Source organism: Squalius cephalus (genome assembly GCF_949319135.1).
Source record: "Squalius cephalus genome assembly, chromosome: 1".
In the NCBI taxonomy this organism is placed as follows: domain Eukaryota; kingdom Metazoa; phylum Chordata; class Actinopteri; order Cypriniformes; family Leuciscidae; genus Squalius; species Squalius cephalus.
In genome coordinates this window covers 50621056-50640335 of record NC_137122.1, presented here as the reverse complement: position 1 = coordinate 50640335, position 19280 = coordinate 50621056, and the positions used below count along the sequence as shown (strand labels likewise).

The 19280-nt window shown below is 36.6% G+C and overlaps 1 protein-coding gene across 12 annotated transcripts in view; it reads left to right on the top strand.

Annotated features, from left to right (window-relative positions):
• Nucleotides 1-19280, top strand: part of dnm2a (dynamin 2a) — a 54535-nt gene that overhangs the window by 1427 nt on the left and 33828 nt on the right. The window lies entirely within an intron of this gene.

The window sequence follows — 19280 nt, the reverse complement described above, 5'->3', positions numbered from 1 at the left end:
GTAGCACACTATTTTATTTTATTTTATTTTAGATTTTTTTATTTAAACCAGAATAATTGTCATGCATAAACACTTTGCAATTACTTTGAATAAATACTTTGTATTAAATACCAATATTATTTCCACATTATAGCCATTACGATGAAAATGAGTTTTTTTGCATTACAATAAATGAGAATTATGACCATTACTATTTGAAGTAAAAACTATTCAATAAAAATCGCAATGGATGTAAAAAATAGCCTCTGTATATCATTACCGTAATGCATCATTGTTGCGTTTACTTTTGAATTTTTTTAAATTAGATTTATTACTGCAATACACTTCTATGTATTTCTATTTAAACTGCAATTTAAGTAAAATATAAATGTAATTTCGTCATTGCAGTGATGAGAATTATTATGTAATTAAGAATTATGTAAATTATTATTTGAAAAAAATAACATAATTCATTAAAAATTGCAATGTTCCTAAAATAGGGTATCATTACTGTAATGCATCATTGTAATGTTTACTTTTGAAGGTCATTTAAATTAGATTATCATTATTGTAATACACACTTTTTTAAACCAGAATAATTGTCACATATAAATATTTTGCAATTACTTTGAATAAACACTTTTAATAAAAATATAAATATTACTTCCACTTCATAGCATGAGAATAAGTTATGTTTGCATTTAAATAATGATAATTATGGCCATTACTATTTGAAGAAAATCGTAATTCATTGAAAATCGCAATGGTTTTAAAAGTATAGCCTTTATATATCATTACCGTACTGCTTACTTTTAAAAGTCTTATAAATTAGATTCTCATTATTGTAATACACTATTTTATTTAAATCAGAATCATTTAGAAGTGGTACAATTATGCATGAATACTTTGCAATTTAAATAAAATATCAGCATTATTTTCTCTTGAAAGTAATGAGGCGTTTTTTAAGCGCTACAGCAATGGCCATTAAAAAAAAAAAAACGTTAAAAATCAAAATGGTTCTGAAATAGCTCATATTTGAACGGTTCACATATACTAGCTACATACTAGTTCTGCATACTATGACAATTTAGTTAGAGGGAATTTTGATTAATTATGATATGAATATATACTGTATATCTGTGCATTTCAAATTACTTCTCAGTACTGTGTACACGCAATTATCTTGTGAAAAATAAGTTGAATTAAGTATGTATTGTGTACAGGAGAGAGTGATTTCCCCTTCCTGTTCCACCTGACCTTGAGTTTTGTGTAGGCAACCGCCTGTTTTGCAGTATTCATAGGTCACTGCCAGCCACACCTGTATCAGCAGTCACTGATAGGCTTCTCATTCAAACCCTACCCATACCGAATCAGTCCTGCTCACTCTCATCTGGGAGAGGAAGGCATATAGAAGACGCTTGTTACAGTCAATATTCCTTTTGCATTATGAGCTGCTCCTTCCTGCATTCATTTCCTCCCACAATCTTCCTGATGCGACTGCTCTGTCTCCGGTCCAATTTGAATACATTTAGTCGTGATGATGTTTAGCAGAGTATGAATCAGACTAATTGTCTGAAATTTAGTTTCCATTTCCCATAGACATTCATCTCTTGAGAGCTTGTGCATGCATGTGTCCATTTCCTTTGTCAGTGAAGCTGATAGACTGATATGTTTATCAGTTTTGAGATTATTAGGAAAATAATGCATGATAAAAGCAGGTTTTATATGATATCCATGCAAAATAAGCTACAGTATGTTTGTTTCTCAATGATATTGTACTGTAATAATGCCTAGAGGGTGTCTCAAGTTTTCCTGGTGGCAAAGGATGCATAGCAACATTATCTTGGATTTCATAATCAGGTTGGGCAGGTTTGTCCTTTACAGGATCAACAATCAGTGTTGGAACTGAGAGTAGAAATTAGACATAAATCATTAGGTAAAGCTATATTTGGCATTTTATGCCGGGTTCAGATTACACAATATCAGCCCGATCCGTTTGACGTAGGGTGTTGTGGTGAGTCATAAATGACAATGGGCGTCAGGACTGATGTATTGTTTATGATACTTACACATTTTTGTCCATCAAGATAATTTTCACAGATGAACACAACTTTTATGAATTCTGAAGCCTAAATACAGTCGCCAGAAGTAAAAAGCTAAAGGCTATAAACAAACTACACCACGGTCCCACGACTTCAACGTCTACATTACTAATCTTCCGACAACTCTTTTAGTTTTAATCTAAAAACATTTTCCCAGAGAGTTTGAGGTATAATAGTTTATAAGAGCACAATTATAAGTGGGGACGGGTATAAAAGCGGACTGAGTTTAATGTCTAATGTCCTCGACAGCCTCCGTCGTCCCATTTAGCCACTTGTTAGCAACTGCCTTTTTCAAGAAATGAGATCACGAGTGGGGTAATACTGATGTGTTTTATTTCGGAAAATAAAAGGTGAAAGTCTTGAGCTTGTGTTCACCACCAACCTTATTTCAGCCATTTAACCATAACCCCATTCAAAAAACCCATTGACTTTGGGAGGATGTGCTAAAATGCTAACTCGTTTCCGCGTTTTGGCCTACAAAGTGATGTCATACACACTACTCTGTAGCCTACTCCTGCTTTTATGATGTTTCCGCGGGACTACCATGACAGAGTAAAATAAATAAATGCTGACGAACGATAGTGGAGGCGCTTCAGCAACCCATTGAGTACTGGAATTAGCATTAAGCTAGGACATCACGCACGTCATTAAGGACGGCTAGCGATGATGTACGTGTGGTCTGATGTGTTTCTTGTCCACGACACAACAAGAATTTAGGAGTCAATATCACATAATCTGACACAGTGACTATCATAACAGACAAAAATATTGTGTAATCACAAAAATATTGTGTAGTCTGAACCTGGCAGTGGCAACATTATACAGCGATACATTATTATTATGTTTTCCATGTTATATATAGTTTCATATCATCACTGTCAGGCTATATATATATATATATATATATATATATATATATATATATATATATATATATATATATATAAAAATAAAATGATGAAATGTAGAGATGATACAAGGTTTTTGCCTGACAGTGACAATATGCTTTATATTATAGCCTAATAACAATAATAACAAAAAAATATTATATTAAGCAATGTTATGTTGTGTAGGCAGGCCTAAATCAAATATTATTTTATTGTGCATTTGTAGCTAATATTTTTTGTGGTAATTTGTTCACTTTCTTATGGCATTGCAAGGAGATTTGTTTAAACCCAGAAATGTATGGAATTACACTTGTAATTTGGAATTGTTAGTGAAGTATGAAAATAAATTGAACACTAGAGACTTTTTTCACAGACTCACAGATAATTTCCACAGTTATTAACTTTGCAGGTCTAAGTCAAGATTTTAATATGTTCTTTAAAGAGGTGGTTGACTGATTTAAATTTTCTAACTTTAGTTAGTGTGTAATGTTGCTGTTTGAGCATTTAACAACATCTGCAAAGTTACAACACTCAAAGTTCAAATCAAAAGGAAGATATTCACTTTTTAAGGACTACAACAAAGGGCTGGTAGGGACTACACGACATTCCTCCCGGGTTAGTGACATCACCAACCCTAGAATTTACATAAACCCCGCCCCCGGAACACGATTTATGGATTATCAAGACAGAATATGCTAATCAATGACTTGAAGATATCTACACATAAGCTACATAAATTTGTCAACAAACCATTCAGAAACGTCCTGTTGCATTCTACATGTTGTTACTTCTTCTTGAGTCTCTCCATCATTGTCTGAAATTTTCAGTGCATGTCTGTGTGAGTACAAGCTGTTGAAGCTCCGCCCTCTGTGCCGGGAGCTGCAGCTCATTTACATTTAAAGGGACAGACACAAAACGGTGCGTTTTTGCTCACCCTCAAAAATGGACAATTTTAACATGCTGTATAAAAATATCTGTGGGGTATTTTGAGCTAAAACTTCACATACACACTCTGGGGACATCTTATTTTACATCTTGTGAAAAGGGCATTATACCAGCCCTTTAAAGTAAAGTACATTTATAACACTGTACTTTGTGTTTTACCTTGGAATTAAATTACATAAAACTAGTTAATGCTGCTGTGTGAGTGTGATCTTTCTCTCCCTGTCTTTTTTTCCTCTTTTGAAAAGTTATAGAAATGCTGTCTGTCTGAGTCATCTACTTCATTACCATCACAAATCTCTGATGTCATGTTTCTTCTCTGTTTTATCACAACTAGGGGCCTGATTGCATAGATGAATCATTGTTTGATGCATGTCACACCCACAAGCTTGTGTAGGATACATGTCCTGAAAGAGACTTTCCATTCACATTCACTGTCCTCCTTAGTGTAAAGGATTCATATTGCCATGGAAAACCTGGAAATATCATGGAATTTTAAGGTTTTCCAAGCCTGAAAAAGTTATAAAACTTACTTAATGGTAATATTTCATTAGCTAAATTTGGTGTAGAACTTAACTTGTTATGGTGTTGTCAAAAGTACCGACTTTGGTACCAAGTCACATAAAAAATGTGACGTTACCAGCATTTCCCTTTAGCATTTTGAGCGCTGTTGAATGGATTCTTAAACACCTCTGATTGGCCATTCAATCACGCGCTCAACATGTCTCTGATTGGTCATTGCGTTCACGCGCTCAACATATATGTCTCTGATTGGCCACTGTGTTCATGTCCTCAACATATGTCTCTGATTGGCTACAATGATCAACGCTTCCAAAACATGTTATCTTCACAGAGCGCTTACACAGATACACACGGAAGCATTTAAAAGCAGGCATCTATCAGCGGATCCCTAATGTATCCTCTGATAGATGAACCTGTGTAAGCGCTTAATGAAGATAACATGTTTACAAAGCATTGATCATTGTAGCCAATCACAGACATAGTCTATATGTTGAGTGTGTGAACAACACAATGGCCAATCAGAGGTGTTTAAGAATCTGTTCAAAATGCTAGAGGGAAATGCTGGTATCATCACATTTTTTAAATTTGGTACCGAAGTCTGTACTTTTGACAACACTAAAGACATAGTGATCAGTTTTTTTAGCAAAATGACCAATTTTGAATGAAAATGACTCACAAATGAAATTGGTCTTAATGGTATATTAGCGAATCTATCTAAAAATGAAAGGATTTTTAGGCTAAATATTCTCATCCACAATTCATAAACAATTGATGAAAAATTAATTGGTAAAAATTATCGATTTAGAGTGTGTTGTTCACACTTTGTTCTTTTGGTCTGGACCAAAAAAGAAAATGGAACATTTAGCCTAGTCCTGGTTCACTTAGAGTTCACACTGTCATTTTTAACACCGAACCTGATACAAAACAAAAATTGGCTTTTATGATGTGTGTTATGATGTGTAGCCGAAGTGAGACAGAACTTGCATCCAAAACAATGCTGTGAGCTGGGCTAAATTCACTCGATGTATGTGTGTAATAGTGTTTTTGCCAGCTGAGAACTCAGGAATAGCTTAGAAAATGTGACAAGGAGTCAATTTTATTTCCATTTCTCGCAAATGAAGATCTCATGCAAGGAGACAGCGTTTCCGACACTTGCACCAAACTCCAATTGGCAGCGTAGCTTGTGACGTCACATCCTATTTTTTGGTTTGTTTAGATGTCTTTGGTCCGTCTTGTGTATTATATTTTAGCGAGTCGAACCGCAAGTTTGTTTGGAAGCTGAAAGTGTGGGTCTCGGTCCGCTTGTTTGGTTCACTCCAGGGTTCAAATGGCAGCGTTCCATTCACACTTATTCAAATGAACTAGCCTAGAATCTAGACGCAGCCTAGCGGCAGCAAAATGTATTTTGCAGTCAGGGTAGTCTAGCAACTCTCCGTTGACTTTCGGAGCTGTAAAAACCTAAATTGGGTCAGGCCAATCACATCGTGTATAGAGTAGGCGGGGCGGGCTTAACATAATGACGACAGAGTTGCGACGGTTCCCTGCTACTTGAAAACAAAGAATGACGGCTGCTGCTGGAGAGCAGTCTTTTGAATCGGCTTTGGCCGCGACTCTGGAGGACTTGGAGTTAAGTTTTTCTTTGAGAAAAGAGCAAAGAACGGCACTTAAGTCATTCTTAAAAAAGGAAGATGTGTTCGTAGTTTTGCCGGCCATATTCAAAAGTTGAATCTATCAACTAACGTTAGCTCCGCTGTTGGGAAAACGCTCTGGTTGGTTGAAGCGCTGTCCTATTGCGTGCAGAGGGAATTTGAAAGACAGCCGTTTATCCCGCCCCTCGGATTGAGCCGTGTCTATGGTGAGTTGCCAGACCTAACATCTTGATGTAGGTCTGGCTTGCCAGGCTACAAATGAACCGCACTAATAGAGAAATCTCACAGTAGTGCGTTTTTATCGAACCAAACCTGTCAATTGTGGACACACCCCAAAGCTGAAGTTTCCAACTTCCCACTTCTGAAGTTGTGTTTACGAGCTAGTCGCGTTCAAGTGCTTTGTTGTCAGAAAGAATGGGAATTGTTGCCATAAGCTTAGTTAAACACATAGCCTACATGCTTATATAAATAACATGCTTGTGTGTGTGTTTGTGCAGTGTTTATGATAGAGGCAGGGCAGGGCCGTCCTCCAGGGAGGCAAAATGGAGTCACACTAGCGTTCACCTGACACCTGTCTGCTCATCAGGAATTTCTGGAAGCTCTCGTTTCTAATCACCGATTTAGACAAACATAGGCTACATTTCATCTAAAAGAGTTTTTTGATTTAAATTAGGCCTATGTTTGCATGGCGCTCATAGGCATGTTCTAGTGCTGCTGAGAGAGTTCAGTAAACTTAATTGGGTATTGTTTATGAGTCTTTAGTTGTAAGACTATAAGGCTCAGAGGAATAGTTTCCTGGAATGGGTTGTGTCTCACAGGTGGTGTTATTTGAATTCACTCGCTCCAGTTTATTGAGTTTGTTCAGAGCGTGGGCCCTTTCATGGATTTAACTTGGTTTACTTGCAGTAAAAGCACTGAACCCTAAAAAAGAGGTTTTTGTTTTTGTTTTTCAGCCATGTTTCTGATGTTATCGGACTGTAACTCAGCACTTATGACTCAACAATAAGGATTTATTTGACTATTTCTAATCAACATTTGATTAGAAAAGTGGCCTGGCAAGTTAAAAATAGTCAACATTTTTTAAAACCTATCTTGAGACAATACTTGCTCTACCTGTTTTTGAATGCATCTTATCTGTACTCCTCCTAAGAAGCAATTCAAGTGAAGCCGAGACCAGCCTTATACAGTGCTTCTTTAAGACCCATTAGACAACTAGTTGTTCAGGACTGACAAGTTACAACAAATACTAATTTATTATGTTGTTAATCTGTTGCAAATAGGGCTGTCGATTCAACTATATATATTTTTTGGTGCAATTAGTTATGGAAAAAAATACAGCCTTAACCCTTTCATGCATGAATTATGATATCCTCAGTCAGGATTTTTTTCCTATGTGTTTTTATTGCTCTTAGGGCATGAAAAACAAGAATTGATTTTTATTTTATTTTTTTACAAATTTTTCAAAGAGATCTTCAGATGTCCACTTGAGTGGACAGCATGCATTTGGTTTAAACTTAAGATATACTAGATTTAATATAAGACAATAATCAAACACATAAAGTATGTGAATTTAACGAACTAATCAATACAATTATATCAAATCATGTGAAAACTATAAAATATATACAAAAAATCTAAATGCAAAATATTGCAAAGGCTTCATACAACTTCATACAAGTTGCACTTGGCGTATCTTTGATATCAGAACATGAGGACATGATTCCATCAGATTTTTCTACAGTCTGTCAAGGTACAACTGTGGAAACCACTCAGATGCTCCCTCCAGTGCACCAGAGTATGGAGATTTACCCTTATTAGCTGATAATTCTGATTATGTTCAAGATGGACATGCACATTTCTATCATAGCCCTCCTCTGAGAAAACCTAGCGATACGTTTTTTCAATCTCATCTGAAATGATCAGTGTTGGGGGTAACGCACTACAACTAACATGCATGACCCATTCAGATTACTTTTTTGATGTTACAAGTAAAGTAATGTGTTACAAGTAACATGCATTACCTAATCAGATTACTTTTTGATCTAACAGGTAATTAACTACAAGTAATGTGCATTACCTAATCAGATTACTTTTTTATGTAACAAGTAAAGAAACGCATTACAAGTAACATGCATTACATAATCAGATTACTTTGTGATGTTATGAGTAAAGAAATGCATTAAAATAATGCATATTACATAATCAGATTACTTTTTGATGTTATGAGTAAGGAAACACATTACAAGTAACATGCATTATGTAATCAGATTACTTTTTGATGTTATGAGTAAAAAAAACACATTACAATAACGTGCATTATGAAATCAGATTACTTTTTGATCTAACAAATAAAGTAATGCATTACAAGTGTCATACATATGTAATCACATGACTTTTTTCAATGTCAATGAAAATTACTTTCTAATAATACAAGTACATTTATTTACAGTAAAAAAGTCACTGCAGATTAAGTTTTTAAGTTTTAAATTTCAAAAACAATATTCACATTATAATTATGAATTGTAGCTGAAATATAGCAGTTGATGCATGACGTCCACTACAGTGGACATGTGATTAATCAGAGTTTTCTCTCAATCTAAAATCAAAACTTGGAAAATTTTACTGTGATATGACTCATTAGATATTGCTTGATGCTGCAATATTTTTTTTACCTCCAAGAGTCTCCTAGATTCGAAGGAATGGGTGGATATTCTGGAGCAACTTGGCATGTCTGACTGACCCTTGGCCATCTTAGTTTGGAGGGGGGAAAAATCGAAACACAAAGGCTTGCCACTTGATTGCAATTTATAGGATGATGCACAAGGGTCCAATGAAGAGATTGATGTGCAACTTTGCCATAAAAACCCGTGCAAATTCAAGAAAATGCATTTTTAATAGCTGTCCACTGTAGTGACCACTATGCGTGAAAGGGTTAAAAATGATAAACACTTTTAAAGCTCCCTGCCCCGGCCTAGACCTGCAGTTTAGTTACGAACATGATGCAGGGCAACAAATGACTGAATTATGTAGTTAAAATGCCACTAAAATTAGATTAAAAAAATTCCCCTGTATGGGGCTTTGTCTTGTATTTATTTCATATTATATAGTTTAGCAATTTCAAATGAGCAAGTGTGCTGATTTCTCCTAAATATCCGCATGATGCTAATGTGATATTGGTTTTATACAACAGTCTAGTAAAAAAGAAATTAATATTGTAATACATTTTATACACAATATTGTCTGTTTTTGCTTAATTTCGCCAATGAAAATAGTTTCAAACAAAGCCATGTCTTCGAGCAACACACATTGCTGTTTCATTACTGAATAAATCTACCGTTTAACAAATAGAGTGAGCCAATCATTCATTTAGCCGTTTGAATGAATCAGTCTGAATAAATGATTCAATGACTCACTCATTAAGATAGTGACTTGCCGCCACCCACTGGCGGTTTTAGTTTAACATTTTTCATTCATATTCATGGCACCTCTGAGCTGCATTAAACAGTCTGGGTAAATATACCGTAAGGCCACTTCAGACTCAACTTCTGAAAAAAAAAGAATAACTGGAGTGCGTCACAAACGAACCGAAACTCAGCGTATAGGCTACTGGCCTAACAGACATGAGAAATAGGCCTATAGAAAGCTAGAAATGTCTACTTTTAAACAAATTTGAATCGCAAAAAAATATTATTTCTGATTATGTATTCTAAATGAAAGGTTCATTTATCTCTATAGGCGCGCGCGTTCACTATATTGTTGTCTGAAATTGAAAAAATGTGATGATACCAGCATTTCCTCTAGCATTTTCAATGCTGTTGGCCATTGCGTTTACGCACTCAACATACATTTCTTTGATTGGCCATTGCGTTTACAATCTTTATGTGTGCCCTTGAGCGCGAGGCATATATCAGTGGCCCCAGTGGCCTATATGAGTCATTGAGTCTGTAAAAAAGTCAACAAACTGAACTTTTGAACTCATGAATATGTAATGTAAACTTGTTAAAATGGATTTCATAAAATTGGTATAGAAAAAAGTATCGTTCAGGAACCGGTATTGAAGTCAAGGTATCGGTATCGATATCGAATTTTTTTTTATCAATACCAAGCCCTAGTCAACAGATGAGGCAATTAAAATGACAGAGTTAGGATAGTTTGATTATAAAGTATATTGAATTCTATAGGCTATGTAAGACTATGGTTTGGGGACATTACAGTAGCTCTTTCGGCATTATCCTGAACATTGTACGCATTTGTTTCATGTGAATGTAAGAGAGGTTTTTGAGAGCACGCGTAAACGCTGCATCCTTTTGATTTTCCCGGTGACAGCCCAGCCCGAGTCCTTCACATAGGAAGTCGAGGAATGTCTCGTTTTTTAAGTTAACACAAGCTGTTCACACAGTGGCAATGCAAAAAGCGATTAATACATGCAAATTCTTACACATAACCCCTTTAAGAATGATTAACTGTAAGACAGAGCGCATTCACACAAATTCACAGATCTATTTTAGCATATCAGATGTTTTGTCCTGTCTGTAAGATATAACTGACTGTTTACATTCATTTCTTATCATAAAAGCATTTAGAGATGCAAGTGCACGTTATGACTTGAGTCCATTGGCCCAATACGGGCAAAACTGTTCTGTCAGCTGACTCGAAACTCTTTCACACTGGCCCCCATCCTTATTGTAGGGCCATCTGAAGAGAGAGCTCAATTGGGCACATAAGTGACACCGTATTTGAATAAATAACCACTGGAGCACATTTGAGACTGATAAACAATGTCTGTTCAAATATAATAATAAAAACTGCATGGCACGTTATGAGCAACAGTGTTACCTTAGTGCTTTAGCACGCTCTCTGACCTTCTGTCGGGCCTTTATCCGCCATACTAACATTTAGACAGCTGGGAATTAACAAACAAAAGCACTATTCATCTCACGGACACAATCAGAGCTCAGTAAACATTAGTAAGTTACACATATTAATTAGCCCAATCCGTGTCGCATCTGCCGTTAAAACATGCCAAGTAGAATGAGTTGAGATTGTTGGTCAAATTTCATCCTGCCGAACTGGATTTTCAAGATCTTTCTCCTGCTGTTTTCAACTGACTTGATCCAATTGCAGGCCAGCGCCTCCATCATGGCTGTTTATTGCAGGGCTGATGTCATTGTTCTGCGTGACTTCTGCTATCTGGCTCCGCCGGCTGCTTAAGGTGGGGCTGTTGTTCATTTTGCTGTGTTCACTATGGGAGGAGTATAAAACTGGAGCGAGAACACAGCGTGAACCTTGTGTAAGGCAGGCAGATCAGGCAGATAATGCCACGGGCTGTTTTGTGACAAATGTGAAACTGTAACTGAACTCATCAGTTATTAATTATGAATTGTATGAGACAAAGGAAGTTTTTTTTTTCTTCTTCTGTTTTATTGTTATTCCAAATGTTGTTTATTGTGCTGAACTTCCACAAAATGTATAGATATTTTTTACCATTGAGAACTGGTTCAGGACACTGTGATGGTCAAGTCCAAAGATATGCACTTTACATGACTATTTCCACCCTCTCATCTCATTGTTGATTAGGATTAAACAGCATGTTTTTGGTACAGTACATTTAAGTCTTGCATTTGTCTTTTGCATCAATGTCTTTGTTTTGACTGGCTGATCTCTGTGTACAGAAACTTGTGTTTTCATGATGAAAACACTGAATAGCCTATGTGTTGATCATTCAGATTGGGTTGGATTGGTTTTCTTGGTTCCTTGGATTCCCAGGATTCATGTCATTCCATTCAAACCTGTATAACTTTCTTTCTTCTGTGGAACATTAAAAAAACCTCTTAATCAACATTCTTCAAAGTATCTTCTTTTTTCATAATTATATTCTGATGAGTGAAAAGTGTGCTTTTGCACATAATGTATAGCATAGCTTGCGTATTCACTATATTTCTTTTCATAGCCTTCATTTTGAGGACAACATTGGTTAGGATGTGGAATTTTTATCCGATTAATGAAAGAATCACTTTTCAAAATAATCATTAACCTCACGACAAACGGCAGCCGTTGGACCGGAAATCATTCATTCCAATGGAGATTAGTATGGGAGCTGCGTGGAGATCTGATTGTATGCGTTTATGGAAATCGGATCCGATTTGAGCTTCGGATGCATTGAAATTTTTGTACTTCTGCGGCTCGACTTTATGCGACCGGCCGACCGGATGTGATGTATTATAATCATAACTATGAGCACTAAGTTTGAATTACAAATATTTTTTTTAACACTTTAATGTTATTCTGTAAACATTATTTCTGTAAAATGGCGGTTATAAATAATTATGTTAGAGCTAATTATTTTAGAATTATTAAATCAATATTTATGTTGATTAGCTCTATAAAATCTACTGTTTTTATCTATTGAGGGTCATTTGTTTTGTGTGAATACATTCATTTTACCATGGGGAATAAGCGACAATGCGAATGACGTTTGCAGTGGAAAGGCGGCTTTAGTTGCAGCTATAGCTGCACGATTCTTGATAAATTGAGAATATATATTTTTTCTCAATTTGTTTTCACAATTTTACCATGATAACAGACAACTAAATAAAATAACATATAATTTAGGCTACAAAAGTTTTGACAAAATATTAATTGCTGCAGTCTATTTTAAAATGTTTAATTTGAATTAATTATTTGTAAAAAATCAGTTTGAATGATTGATTCAATGACTCACTCATAAAGACTTCACTTGTTCGTTACTGGATGAATCAGTATTTTTTTGAACGAATCTCTTGAGTGAATGATTCTGTGATCAATAAAAAATTTCACTTGTCACTTGTCGCCACCTTCTGGTGTGACATTGTAATCAATATAACCGTTATTTGAAGCTCCAAGTTACTTTCGAAAGGGAGTTTGCTCTATTTTGATCGCTACTGTAGACATCAGGGTTTATATCCGAACTATAAACTTTTATCAAACTATGGGAAGTCAAACTATAACTTGGCTTATGTATGAAGGTCGTTAAAATATTCTGACTGCAGCTTACATTGTGTTTCCTATTCTCTCACAGATATATCTTCTTAGCCTCCCTTTCATCAGGCTTTTAATGATTTAAGTCATCTCTTGGAATACATAAAGGCAAACAAGGCCAGATTTGTTCCGACCAATTAGAGAGCATATACAGGGGGAAAATGATAGTTTGGTCCATTATTTATGGAGGTCCAGCTCTAAAGCCCTTGATTCCACTGTGTGCTCACTCATGAATATTTTAACATAGTTTCTAGTTTAACTGTAGCATTTGTAGTAATAAGATCATAACCATGAATGGCTATGAATGGCTCCTCATTACCATGGTTAGGTCAAGGTAACTATGGTTTCTAACAAAAATATGTTCTAATAAAAATATTCAGTATACTCAGAGCCGTATCCTCGTGGGCAGCGCTCCAGCAAATACAGCGCATCAGCCGATCCGAGTTCGAATTCCTCGTATCCTCTCAAATAAAGGCAAGAAATTGCCCAAAAATATAACTAAACACTTTGTCACTCCTTAAACAGATTGTTTAACATGAGTCTATAACATATTGGCCAAACTACCACAGTTTGTTGTGATAAACAATATTTAATTTACAATATTATGCAATAATAACTTGATGTTTTCTTTTCTTTTCCTCATCTGTTCTTTTTATAATGCTGTCGGAGATGTTTGACTTTCTCTGTAGCACTTTAAAATAGAAAGTCACTATGGGGAAAAATTTACTGCATCAAATAATATTACATTTACTGTAATTCACCAGCCTGTAATTTGGCAAACATTTCGTGATGTCTGCCTAATTTCCCAATAAGCAGCTTTGCCCATACATAGTATACACACACATAAAAGCTGTTATGTTTTATTCATCAAAGATTCCTGAAAAATGTATCTCACTTTCCACAAAAAAATAAAAAAATAAAAAAATTATTTTTAACATTGATAATAATAAGAAATGTTTCTTGAGCATTAAATCATCATATTAGAATGATTTCTGAAGGATCATGTGACACTGAAGACTGGAGCAATGATGCTGAAAATTCAGTTTTGATCACAGGAATGAATTACATTTTACGGTATTTTAACATAGAAATAAATATTTTAAAATGTAAAAACTATTTCACAATATTACTGTTTTTACTGTATATTTTTCAAATAAACGATTGGAGTGCATAAGAGACTTAATCCTTTAAGAAAAAATGTTACAGACCCCATTTTGAATAGTAGTGTGTATAGTTATTTTTTTAATCTGTAATATTTTTACTGATAATGTTTTATAGGCAATGATTTCAGAGACAACTTCTAGGAGAGTATTTTCACTAACATGCTAACAGCATGATATGAAGCTTGTTTCCGCCACAGAATAAAACATTTTAAAAGATAATTGCTACTTTTTATCTCGCAATTGCGTGTTAGAAAGTCAGAATTGTGAGACATAAACTCACAATTGTGTGTTATAAAGCTAGATTGCGAGATATAACCTCACAATTCCGTGTTATAAAGTCAGACGTTTTTCTGAGAAAAAAGTCTGAATTGCGAGATGTAAACGTCATACTTGTGAGATAAAAAGTCGCAATTACCTTTATTTTTTTATTCTGTAGTGGAAACAAGCTTCCATAGCATGCTGTGCTTTACCGTTCTATAGAAATAACACTGTTAAAATGCTCTCAAAAAAGGTACATCTTTAAATCCATCCCCTGTAAAGCACCACCGCCACACACTGACCCATTTCTAAAGTTTTCTGATTGGCTAAAAAAGTGAGGGCTAACTTTTCTTTTTCTGTTTTTTTTTTTCCGAGACAGATGTGATTACTCAGCACATCTATTTTCAGTGATATCTGTCAGGTGTCAGGGACATTTCATACCTGCTATTCCAAAAAAAAAAGATTACAGCACCTTTAAATGTTACAGTCTAAAGAACTTGAATGGCCCAAAAAATTGGCTTCATTATTTCTCATTTCTTTTTCTTTGATTTTGGGCTGAACGAGATCCATTCTTGACGGCTCTATGCGCTCATATTTCAAACAAACAAGAAAAATGCAGTTTTCCATGACCCATCCTCTCTATAATGAGTGAACTCTTCTGAGCTGTTCTGTTCTGTTCTGTGCACGCTCATATTGTGTATAATGAGAGCAGGCGTTTAGCTGGTGGACGGAGACTCACGCTGGGTGTATCTGAAGTGAGACGAGTCCTGTCTGTCCCTCCCGGTCTCTTTCCACTCTCTCTGCGCCGCTCTGCGTTTGTGCATGCATAATGGATGAAATGATACACAATCTGCTCAGCCTCCTCTATCTTTTAAAGCCCATGAATAATGGACGGCAGCCCACCTGCCTGTTAGCTCTGGAAATAAGTGAGAAACGAAGCAATGAGTCTTCCGGAGCGCTCATATTCCTACCATATGGGTATTTGTTCTTATTTGCGAAGCGCCTCGGTCCGTTGCGCATGTGTGTATTTACTGGGCATCTTTTTTAACGAGTGTGTGTGGGTGGGTGTAGGTGTTTGACTTTGCTGGCTGAGTGGGTGTAAGTCGAGAGCCATGGATGCGGGGTTATGCCAGCACACAGCTCTCTATGGCCTGTTTTCGTTCGCCCTTCTCCCCCTCCAGGCATTGGTCGTTGTCGTACAGCCACGTGCCTCATGCAGCCAAACGGGCTGTCTTCATCATAGGCCACACTTGAAAGCTCTTGCTTACTTTTGCAGGGCTTAACTCTATGGAAATTTTCACTGGCCCCACCTCAAATCAACAAAATGTTATTGTTTTTGCTGTTTTTCATCCATGTAACCTTGTAATGTAGTAAATTAGCTTATTATGATTCAGATTTTGATAATATGGTAAAAATTACTAGCCTAACTAATATAAGGTTCAAACGATTAAGTTCCCAAGTGTTTACGTTCACTTAAAGTCCCCCTGTAGTCAATCATTTTATCCCATAAAACTCATCTTTGATCACCAAAATGACATATTTATGTAAAAGTTTTTTCCTTGAAAAAAAATCTTCATGCCTTTTAAATAGCTTGAATGTTACTCTAGTATACGTGGTTCTGTAAATATTAAAATTAGCCCCGCCTCCACTCACTCACACCAGCTCAGAGATCCACTCGTTGACGATCACACGTTGATCTGATTGGTTACAAGGTTGATTTCAAACCGTGTTTTTGAGACTGTCTTTGGTTCACTGCAGTTTTAAGTAGAAAATACTCAGTAATGGCGTTGACTTATGAATTTGCACGTGGTTTGTCTTAAAGCATATTAAAAACACCACATAGACATATAAACAACATTAAAAGCTGGATTTTTACCACAGGGGGACTCTATAACATATCCGACTGTGTACGTATCTCTTTCCAGCTCAACCTATAGCAAGAGTTTGGGGCGTGACCAAAGTAGACGGAGCCAGAGCGTGTTTAGCCGGAGTTTGACCATGAAGTTTTACATGGAAAAAGACATTCAGCTTCTGTTACATAAGTGTAAGCCACACATCTCCTTCAGAGATTAAACGGGACTAAGCGAACAGGGTGTTGCAATGCTTCGCGCTACAATGAACGCTTCAGTACCATATAGCATCATCATGCACCCGTTCAGAAAGACAAATGTAGCTTAGAATTTTTGCTTTGATTTGTCCAGTGTAGACCGCCTCAAACAGTTGTGGCACGTCATGTCAAAAAATGTGCCCCGGTGCAGATTTGTTGGATAGGTTTTCTATAAGAGAGGCACTCGCGTTCGCTCTAGACCAAGTGTAAGTCTACTCAATTACTTACTCATGACACATAACAATACAGCTAAAAGTATTCCTAATATGTTGGACATTTTATTGAAAACATATGAGCCCCTTTCACACAGCGCGATGATTCCGGCAAATTGCCGGGAAATTGCCAGAACTCCTTCTGTGTGAACGCAGACACGACCCGGGATTGATGCCGGGTTGGGGACCTAGTAACATTGCCCTGTTCAGTCCCGGAATGTGCGCTGTGTGAACAAAAGCCGTAATAATGCCGTGTCGTAATGATGACGCTGAAGCCGGGATCGTTCGCCAGCAACTGAAACAGTACGTAATGCGCAAGTTTATGATCGAATCAGAGAAGAAAATGCACAAGCGTGGTTTCTCGAGAGAGAAATCGCAGCTCATAAGCAAACTTAAGACGCTGCTGAGACATTACAAGTCACATCGATGTCACGTGTCTTTACGGGATTTTTACTGGTTGTGTGTGAACGCACTCTCTGATTCCGGAAAATCACTGGCAGTGTGAATGAACCAAAATCAAACGAACCCCGGTCAAATCCCGGGTCACTTTATCCGAGTATTTTCCGGAATCTGTGTGAAAGGGGCTATGTTGAGACATGCCTTGACAAGCACCAGTAAGAGCTGTTGTGATGTTTGAGTTAAGGGAGGCATGAAAGGGGCATTTGTTTGAAAATATGCCTTATTTTTGTAATTCTCCTAGGTGCCACTAGTGTTGCAGAAATTATATACTTCATCTTTAAAGGTGCAGTAAGTGATTTCTGAGAAAAGTGAATCAGTCGTGCACCAAAACACACTTGTAGCCGATCAGCAGTAAGGAGCGTGTCCACTCATGAGGGGGGAGGTGCCTGTGCTGTATACCATGTTTGTGAATTTGGGGGCGGAGCTATCAAGATAGGGGTGTGTTTGCTTTGGTGATTTCAAATATCAACAGCGTTTGTCAGAAATCGCTTACTGCACCTTTAAGCTGGCAAGACTTAAACATTTGGAAATGATAAACTTTCATGGCAACGCAGAAGTCTGGCCACTGACAATTCCAGTGACAGCTGGGACCTCAGCGTCTTTCTCGCTGGCCCCGAGCCATTGGGCAGTCCTTAAAAGCCCCGTTTTGTTTCATCATCTCTTTGTGTATGACCCTTCTTTTATTGTTACTGTCTGTGTGTGTTTTTCAAGCATGGTTTGTCTTGCTCCTCGGGCTCTGCTGCATTGTGCGTTAGGTGGGTTGGTGATTTCGGGGAAATGGCTGCTGGATTCACAGCTGACTGCACTGGCTTTGATCAGGACCAGATGTAGAGCAGGAACTCATGGAGAGACAGGCTTACTCATTAACACAGGCTGTGATTGGACGAATCTCGAACCCGCAGACACGCTTTCAACACACCCACAGCATGTGGGATGCCATCAAAGCTTCCCATGTGGAAAAAAGACACATCATTGGCATTTCATCATGGGTTTTTATAGTGTCCCAAAGGCCTGAAACATATCGGACGCAAATAAATGAATGCCAATGTTCATAGTATAAACTAATTATTTTACGTTCAAATTTATATGAAGGTCAGCTGCTATCATGGTAGATCGACAGTTTGAGTAGTTTCTAGATTTTATTTTTATTTTTTAACAGTAACAGACCTGTTTATAGCGCAGGAGTTGTTAAAGAGTTGGTTCATTCAAAAATAAAATTCAGTCATCATGCACCCCACAACAAATCATGTTCCAAACTTTCTTTTTGTTTCTGACTTTCTTTCTTCTAAGAAGATAGGCTATTTTGAAGAATTTTGTTGTCCTCTTCTAAGAAAGTCATACTGGTTTGGAACAACATTAATGTGAGTAAATGATATCTTTATGTGAACTATCCCTTTAAGTAGTTGTATATGCGTTAGTTAAAGGGCTAATTCACCCAAAAATTAAGAATTTGTCAGTAATTACTCACCCTCATATTGTTCCAACCCCGTAAGACTTTCGTTCATCTTCAGAACACAAATTAAGATATTTTTGATGAAATCTGAGAGCTGTCTCACTCCTTCATAGGCTTCTATGTAATTTCGTTCTGCCGGTCCAGAAAAGTTAGTAAAGACATTGTTAAAATAGTGCAAGTGACTACAGTGGCTCAACCTTAAGTTTATCAAGCAACGAGAATACTTTTTGTGTGCAAAAACGAACAAAAATAACTACTTTATTCAACTCTACATTTTCTTCCGCGTGAGTTCATGAGAGCACCACGACGCATGCGCGAGAACTGAGAAGATGTTCTTTATTGTCTGCTGCTTTAAATACTGTATTAGGCTAATTGGCTGTTATTGCACATCAGAGGGACTTTAAATTATTGCATTTTAATTGTAAATAATCTTGTAAATCTTCTAGCGTACATTGCTATTCTTGTTATGGTGGCGCTTATGTTATAGCCTATACTTTTGTTCTAAAAATGTATCTGGTCACTTTAATGCT